Below are 9,079 nucleotides of genomic sequence, written 5' to 3'. Positions count from 1 at the left end.
TTACTTAGAAACAATGATGCATTGACTGAGTAGTCTGTAAGCATCAAGCGATTTCTATAAGGAGGCACATGGTTTTTTTGTGAAGTCCTCTTCAAAAGCCTGCTGATGTCTTCAGATTACAGTGAACAACCGAAAACTAAATTAGCCATTTTAAAAAAGAATTGCAGGAATCTATACCTACAAGGTGAGCCATTTCCTTATGGAACACTAATTCTGTGCTCTTTGAGAATGGGAAATGTACTTTTGAGTTAAAGGGGCAAGTTAGAAAAAGAAAGAACAGTGGCAGAGTACTTTGCATGTCCACTGTGTCCTTCATACCAGAGGTAGCCCCGTTGTGATTGGCAAGAAAGAAGCAGGATACCAATCATGGTCAGAGTACTAACAACGTACTGCCCTTATACAAATCTATGGTGTGACAACACTTGGAATAATGTGCTCAGTTCTGGTCACTGCTCCTAAAAAAGGATATTATAGAGTTGGAAAAGGTGCAGACAAGGGCAACCAAAATTATCAAGGGGCTGGAGCAATTCCCCTATGAGGAAAGGTTACAACATCTGGGACAGGTTATCTTAGAAAGATGGTGAATAAGGGGAGACATGATAGATGTGTACAAAATTACATGTTGATGGTGTGGAGAAAGTGGATAGGGAGACATTTATCTCCCTCTCTCAAAATACTAGAATCCAGAGGCATCCCACGAAGGTGATTGGTGGGAGATTCAGAACAGATGAAAGGAAGGACTTCTTCAGATAGTGCACAGTTAAACTATGAAATTCACTACCACAAGGTGTAGTGATGGCCACCAGTTTGGATGGCTTTAAAAGGGGATTGGACAAATTCCTGGAGGAAAAGGCTATCAATGGCTACTAGTCCTGATGGCTATATGTTACCTCCAGTATCAGAGGCAGTATGCCTATGCATACCAGTTGCTGGGGAATATGAACACAGGAGGGTACTATTGTACTCACATCCAACTTGTAGCCTTTCCACAGGTAGCTGGTTGACCACTGTGTGGACTAGATGGACCCTTGGTCTGACCCAGCATGGTCCTTCTTATGTTCTTATGTCCCCCAGTACAACTCGGCTCAGGCTTTAGTAGGCTCCATTTTCACTCTTGCAGCAAATCTCATAAGACCAGGGCTTTGTGTCAGCCTTTACAATATATGCCCAAGGCCTGCAACTGCAGGTCCAAAAGGGTGGCTGCCTTTTCCTTTGCCCCCAGCACTCATCCCCTTCCTTGTAGGTTTTGCTGTGGTAGTGGATAGGTTTATCCATCTTTCTGCAGATCTAAATATTACAATGTTATTATGCATTAATACTGATTCTGACTGGTTTACTGAACAATCACCACTCTTAGGACCAAGCTACATGAGACACCAAACACACAATTAGCAATTGTGTGTTTGGCTTTTTAAAAGGAAATCGCAGGGGCAGGGGCAGGGCCACCCCGCCAGATTGAGCTCATGGTGTTCATATCCCCAATTAGATTTGAGATTTAGTGTTTACTCAAGAGTGTTTGTCAGTCCGCATTTTAAGCTTACTTCTTGACCACCAAAAACAATACCATTGATCTGAAGGGCAGCAGTTTATATGCTGAACACAAGCTCCCAGAAGGCACCAAACTGAATGCCAGGAGTTGGTGGGCAGACTTGTGTCAAGTATAGAATATGCCCCTGGCCTCAGTGGGCACTTGACCACGGGGATAAAGTTTTCTCTCACTGGGTGTGCAAGGCAAACAGACCACTCTCCGTAAGTACTGAGGTGGTTCAGTATGAAAGCAAAACGGGACTCCTGGCCCAGTAATCCTTTACACTCATAAAGCCCACTGACAGGTATCCCTTTCTACTCATCCATGTGGGAACAAATGATACCACCAAGCAGAGCTACAAAGAAATCACGTCAGACTTTGAAGCTTTGGGAAGGAAACTCAAGAACTCAGGGGCCCGCCCAGATAGTTTTCTCATCCATCCTTCCAGTAGTTAGAAGAGGGATAGAAAGGGAAAGAAAAATACTCTGGGTGAATGACTGGCTACGAAGGTGGTGCTGATGCGAGAGATTTGGATTCTGGGACCACAGGCTATACTTTCTGGAAGATGGACTGTTGGCAAGGCATGGGTTGCACCTCACAAAGGATGGGAAGAATGTGTTTGGCCACAGCATGAAGAACTTCATCAGGGGGGCTTGAAACTGAATCCTATGGAGGAGGGAGACATAAAGTTGGGGGGTAACAATGGATGCAGGCTCATGCACCACAATGGAGACAACAGCTCTAATAGCGCCCAATAAAAGTCTTCAGAAACATGTAGGAAGAAAGCCAGACCATGAAGCACATGATCTTTGATGTCTATATACTAATGCCCAGAGTATGGGAAACAAACAGAACAAACTTGAACTCTTAATATGGGAGGGAAATTATGATTTGATAGGTGTAACCGAAACTTGGTGGGATGACTCACATGACGGGAATGCAGCAATTGAAGGATATAACTTGTTCAAAGAGTACAGAAGGACCAGAAAGGGAGGTGGAGTTGCACTATATGGTAAAGATACATATCTCTGCACAGAAATACAGGAGGATAAGCTTGGTAGCCCCATCGAGAGCATCTGGGTTAAAATAAATGGAGCAAAGAATAAAAGGAACATGGTGGTCAGAGTCTACTACCTGCCACCCAATCAAGGAGAAGATGAGGATGAAACTTTTGAAAAGCAAATTGCCAATGTTTCAAGGAAGCATAATGTAATAGGGGACTTCAATTTCCCTGATATTTGTTGGAAGACAAATTTTGCAAAACATGGCCCCTCCAAGAGATTCCCGACTTGTGTTGCTGATAACTTTCTTCTACAGAAAGTGGAGGAAGGAACTAGAGGATCAGCTATTCTTGACTTGATCCTAACCAAAAGAGATGACTTCGTGGATAAAGTAGCAGTTACGGGAAGTCTGGAGGAAAGTGACCATGTTATACTTGAGTTTTTGGTTCTAAAGGAAGCAAAAGCCAAGTGTAGCCAAACGGATACCCTGGATTTTAGGAAAGCCATTTTTAATAAACTCAGAACAATGATAAGTAAGGTTCCATGGTGAGAGACTCTAACGAGAAAAGGAGTCCAAGATGGGTGGGAGTTTTTAAAAAAGGAAATTCTCAAGGCACAATTACAAACCATTCCAACAAGAAAAAAGGTGGAAGACAACAGAAGAAGCCAATGTGGCTTCACAAAAAGCTTAGCGATGAGCGATGATCTGAAAACAAAACAGGACACATATAGGAAGTGGAAGGAAGGCTAAGGTACAAAGGAAGAGTACAGGCAGGTAGTACAGAATTGCAGGGATGGCATCAGGAAGGTTAAAGCTGAGAACAAGCAGAGCTTAGTGTGGGATGCTAAAAACAACAAAAAGGCTTTCTTCATATATGTGCATAGTAAAATACAGAGGAAAGAAATTAATAGTTCAGCTATTAAATAAGGATGGCAAAATGATAACAGATAACAAAGAAAAGGCAGAGGTGCTCAATTCCTACTTTGGCTCAGTCTTCTCCCAAAAGAGGGTCTATGACCCCCCCGGCAAAGGCGAAGTACAGGCTGAAGGGGCAGGATTGCAGCTTGAGATCGATAGGCATATGGTCCAGGAACACCTCATTACTTTGAATGAGTTCAAATCTCCAGGGCCAGATGAATTGCATCCTGGGCTGTGTTTCCACCTGCGATTTACTCCAACCTGGCTGCGTGGTGAGGTCTCTGTGTTTCCATGATGTCATGGCCATTCAGCACCAGCCCTGCATTTTATCGCTGAAAAATCGCTTCTTCTGAGACTGCTTATAGTCCGACTTCTCCAGCTTGCCACGGCTCCATTACTGACCTGTTTCCACAATCACACTGGGTCTGGTATCATAGTCCTGCCTCTTGGGCGTGTAGCCCAGCCTTTGTGGGTGTGTCGCTCAGTGACCCAACCTTTTCCCTCCCTGTTTTCTGGAAGTTTCATTGCCGTTTTGGACCAGGATGCCAAGGGACCAACTTTTAAAACATCATTGAAAATAAGCACTAGAACACAGCCCATGACCCCAATCAAGGAGTGTTTTCTCCCATTGTGCTGAATGGGAGCCCTCTCAATGACCACAGAAATGACAGAGAAGCCCCTCAGTTGACATGGCACATATCAAAGCCCTCAATTCCTTAAATGCGATTAAGCACGATCTCGAGGCTTCGGTCCATTGCCTTAGGATATAACTCATTCACAGCTTCCATATAGAGATCCTGTGCATTAAAATTGAGGCAGGTTTCAGTCTCTTTCCCACAACAAACCCATAATGTCTCCTCAGAAGTAACCCCCATTGCAGTGGATGAAGCTGAGATTCCCCCTCGATTGAAATGGCACACACTAAAGCCCAATTCCTTAAACGCGCTTAAGTGACCAAGCGAGACTCCAATGAATTGCCTTAGGACGAAAGTACTTCACAGCTTTGTTATAGCTATCCTTCAGGTTACAATGGAGACTGCCTTCCCTCTTTATGTGTACTACTCTCTTTCCCACAACAAAGTGTCTCCTTTACATTAGTGTCTCCTCAGAAGTAACTCCCATTGTGCTGAATGAGACTTGCCTTTGAATGCCTACATCAGAACTTACAGAGATTCCCGCTCAATTGAAATGGCACACTTTTAAGCCCAGTTCCTCAAATGCAATTAAGCACAAACTGGAGGCTTCCATCCATTGCCTTAGGATGTAACTTAGGAGAGCCAGCATGGTGTAGTGGCTAGAGTGCTGGACTGGGAGTCGGGAGATCCGGGTTCTAGTCCCCACTCGGCCATGGAAGCTCACTGGGTGACTTTGGGCCAGTCACATACTCTCAGCCCAACCTACCTCACAGGGTTGTTGTTGTGAGGATAAAATGGAGGAGGAGGAGGATTATGTACGCCACCTTGAGTTCCTTGGAGGAAAAAAGGCGGGATATAAATGTAATAAATAAATAAATAAATAAAACTCATTCACAGCTTCCATATAGAGATCCTGTGTGGTAAAATGGGGGCTGGTTTTGCTCTCTTTCCCACAACAAACCCATTACTGTCTTCTCAGAAGTAACTCCCCTTGTGGTCAATGAGGTCCTCTGGGTTAAAATGGGGGTGAATTTCCCTCTTTGTGTTCTCCCCCCCTTTACCAGCACAAGTATATGTGTGTCTACTCAGAAGTAACTCCCATTGTGCTCAATGAAGCTTGCTCAATGCAGGTGCACCTGGACTTTCAGGGGAAAGGAGAAAGGAGGGGGAGGGAGAAAGCCTCCCTTCACAGCAAAGCTGATTCCTTTTTAAAAATCCCATACTCCTCCATTAGCTTCTCCTTCCGTTGTCCTGGAAACACGGCCGAGGAGGCGGGAACACTGATGAGGTAATCAGACCCAGCCCAGACTCCACCCAGCCATCAAGAAAATAATTCGATTAGAGCACAGTGGAAATAGCTCACAGCCCCAGGCTACAGTGATGATAAGCTGGGACTTTAAGCACTGTGGAAACTGGAAAAGGAGAAGATGCCATTGGGGAAACATTGCAACAAAGTTGCAAACAAAGTGAAGCCGATAGCGTGGAAACATACCCCTAGAGTAATAAAGGAACTGGCAGAAGAGCTCTCAGAACCGCTGTCTATTCTCTTGGAGAAATCATGGAGGATGGGTGAAGTGCCAGATGACTGGAGGAGGGCTAATGTTGTCCCAATCTTCAAAAAGGGCAAAAAGGAGGAACCTGGGAACTACAGACCAGTGAGTCTGACATCAATCCCTGGGAAAATTCTGGTGCAGATTATAAAGCAGTCAGTCTGTAAGCACCTTGAAAACAATGCAGTGATTACTTGAAGCCAACATGGATTTGTCGAGAACAAATCCTGCCAGACGAATCTGATCTCGTTTTTTGATCAGGTAACCTCCCTTGTGGACTGTGGGAATGTTGTGGACATAACATACCTTGACTTCGGCAAAGCTTTCGACAAAGTGCCCCATGCTATCCTGATGAGCGAACTGGCTCGAAGTGGGCTAGATGAAACAGCTATCAGGTGGATCCACAGTTGGCTACAGAATTGGACTCAAAGAGGGATCTTCTCAAACTGGGGAGAGGTAACGAGAGGGGTTCTGGGCTCAGTCCTGGGCCCAGTACTCTTCGACATTTTTATTAATGACTTGGAGGAGAAGGTGCAGGGAATGCTGATCAAATTTGCAGATGACACAAAATTGGGTGGGATAGCTAATAACTGGACGACAGAAACAAAATTCAAAGTGATCTTGATAGGCTGGAGCAATGGGCAGAAAACAAAAGAATTAAATTTAATAGGGATAAATGTCAAGTTCTGCACCTAGGAAAAAGAAACTAAATGCACAGTTACAAGATGGGGAATACTTTTCTCAACAATACTACAAGCGAGAAGGATCTTGGAATTGTTGTCGATCACAAGCTGAATATGAGCCAACAATGTGATGTGGCTGTAAAAGGCAAATGCTATTTTGGGCTTCATTAATAGAAGCATAGCTTCCAAATCCCAGGAAGTACTAGTATCTACTCAGCACTGGTTAGGCCTCATCTGGAGTACTGTGTCCTGTTCTGGGCATCGCACTTTAAGAAAGATGCAGACAAACTGGAGAGGGTTCAGAAGAGGGCAACAAAGATAATCAGGGGACTGGAAACAAAGCCCTATGAGGAGAGTCTGAAAGAACTGGGCATGTTTCGCCTTGAGAATAGAAGACTGAGGGGACATATGATAACGCCGTTCAAGTACTTGAAAAGTTGCCACAGAGAGGAAGGCCAGAATCTCTTCTTGATTTTCCCAATGTGCAGGACACGGAACAACGGGCTCATGTTACAGGAAGCCCAGGAAAAACTTCCTGACTGCTGGAGCAATATGACAATGGAACAAATCACCTAGGGAGGTGGTGGGCTCTTCCATCTGGCTAGCTATTAGTCTTCCATCTGGCTAGCTATTCAGGTTAGTATACCCCGATATTCAGAAAAAAAGGAGTTTTTATGGGTGCTTAGGAAAGGGTGGCCTCGTAGAAATGGTAGGTAGGTGAGGATGCTTCAAGATTGGGTTGTTTTTCCAGCCAGGGCCTTTGATTTGCCAGTTGAAATGGTCCCCTCATGGGTAGTCAGCTGGATGACGACAGGATAATTAGCAGGGCCAGCCCAAGAGAGTTTACTGCCTGAGGCAAAGGACGAGATGGCTCTCCCTCACATTTCATGTTCAAAAGCTGACTGAACTGGTGGCTGAATCTTTCTTCAACACTGGGAATGGGACAGCATGTTTTTGCACTGCTTCTTCCATCTTTTTTCTTTCCACAAAAAGTCCATTAAGGAAGAAAAGTCTGCACAATAGCTGCACAATGTCTTTTGGTAGCTCTAGGAGCCATCGTCTGAAAGTATCCCCAGTTTAGTACTCTAATAGCTACATTCTGAACTGAAGTTTCTGAACCACCTTCAAGGTCAGCCCATGTACAACACATTGCAGAAGTCCAAATGCATTGCCAGCTCCAAGAATTCACTATCAGTGTGAATTATGCACTGTCATTCTTAGAACTCTGTGCATGCTTTTCATCCCCCTGTACATCTCAATTAAAGAACCCGCACAATAATCTCAATATTCAGCATGGGATCTTAAGTCAAAAGAGATAATATCTCATTATCTTTAAGATAATCTAAGTGGAAAAATGGGACAGTAGAATGCAAACGATATAGTTAAAGTGCCTGTATGAAATATCACTATATGAACACTGATAAGTTCAAAGAGAGTCCTTTCGCAGCCCCATTTCATTTTTAGAATGTTTTTACTGTTTTTATTTATTTATTTATTTAAAATATTTACACACCCCATTTCATGCAATTTGGAATTCAGGGCAATATTCAATCAAGTACAAATAATGAATTGTTTTAAAATAATGAATTATTATTGATCATTAATAATGTTATGCTTTAAAAATCTTTGCATATTTTTAAGCAACTGCCCGGGACTAACACAATCTTTATTTTGGTGTCACTAATAGTGTATTTGAGAGGAACGTGTTTGATAAGCAATGTCTGCTTATGGTGATGAAGATGAGGGTGGAGGAGGATATGAGGATGTTGATGAGGCATCTGAAAAAAAATCAGCCAGTGAGGGACTTCTGCCTCCGTCTTCTGAACCTGCTAAACCACCGTATGAGTTTTTCTTCTTTGTACAGAATCTCTATGTTTTGTACATTCCACTTCATGTATAGAAAGATCTATGACTGATAATCTAACCATATATTTAAGATACCAATACAATTGCCCAAAGCAATTTAAGGCACAATCCCATGCATGTTTCGACAGAAATGTTTCTGTCGAAACATGCATAGAATTACACCCTTAACGAAGAAGGCAAAACACAGTGAGTTTGAGCCAGACTTAGTCATACTCAGAGTAGACCATTTGAAATCAATGTGATTTAGTTTAGCTATGATTAAGCAGTCCCACTGAGTTAAATGAGTCTGCTCTAAGTATGACTTAGTCTGGTTTCAACCCTGCATCTTCAGGATTTACAGAACAACTGTATGCATATTTAGTCAGAAGTTGCTTCCACTGTGCTTGGTGGAACTTACTCCTGGTTAAGAGCACAGTGGGATTGCAGTCTCAGAAGCCTAAAGAGACAGCTGAGAAACTAATTGCCTATTCATCCAGAAACACCGTATCTGTTGAACCTTAGGACGCAATCCTATCGTGATAAGCCACCAACCCCGCAAAAAACAACTCTAAAATAACAAAAGAAAAAAAATACAACGATCAAAATATCAAGATAATATACTATTAAAATCTTTAAAAATTAAAAATATATTGAAAAAAACATTAAAGAGCCAGCAGTACAATTAATAATCAAAGCAACAGATTAAAGATTAGATGCCTGCTGGAAGCTCTTAACCTAGCGTATAAATGTATACACTGAAGATGCCAGGCGGATCTCCCTGGGAAGGGCATTCCATGGATGGAGAGCCACTATAGAAGAACGCGCTTTCTCTGGTACATAGCTAAATTACCCTTTCTCCTTACATAGGAACATTGGAGGCTGCCTTTTAGTGAGTCTGACCATTGGTCCATCTAGGCC

This window comes from Heloderma suspectum, chromosome 1, assembly GCF_057233095.1.
Source record: "Heloderma suspectum isolate Gila_16-S chromosome 1, 16-S_ref, whole genome shotgun sequence".
NCBI lineage: Eukaryota > Metazoa > Chordata > Lepidosauria > Squamata > Helodermatidae > Heloderma > Heloderma suspectum.
The sequence above is the reverse complement of the archived record's forward strand: the minus strand, read 5'-3'. Positions refer to the sequence as shown.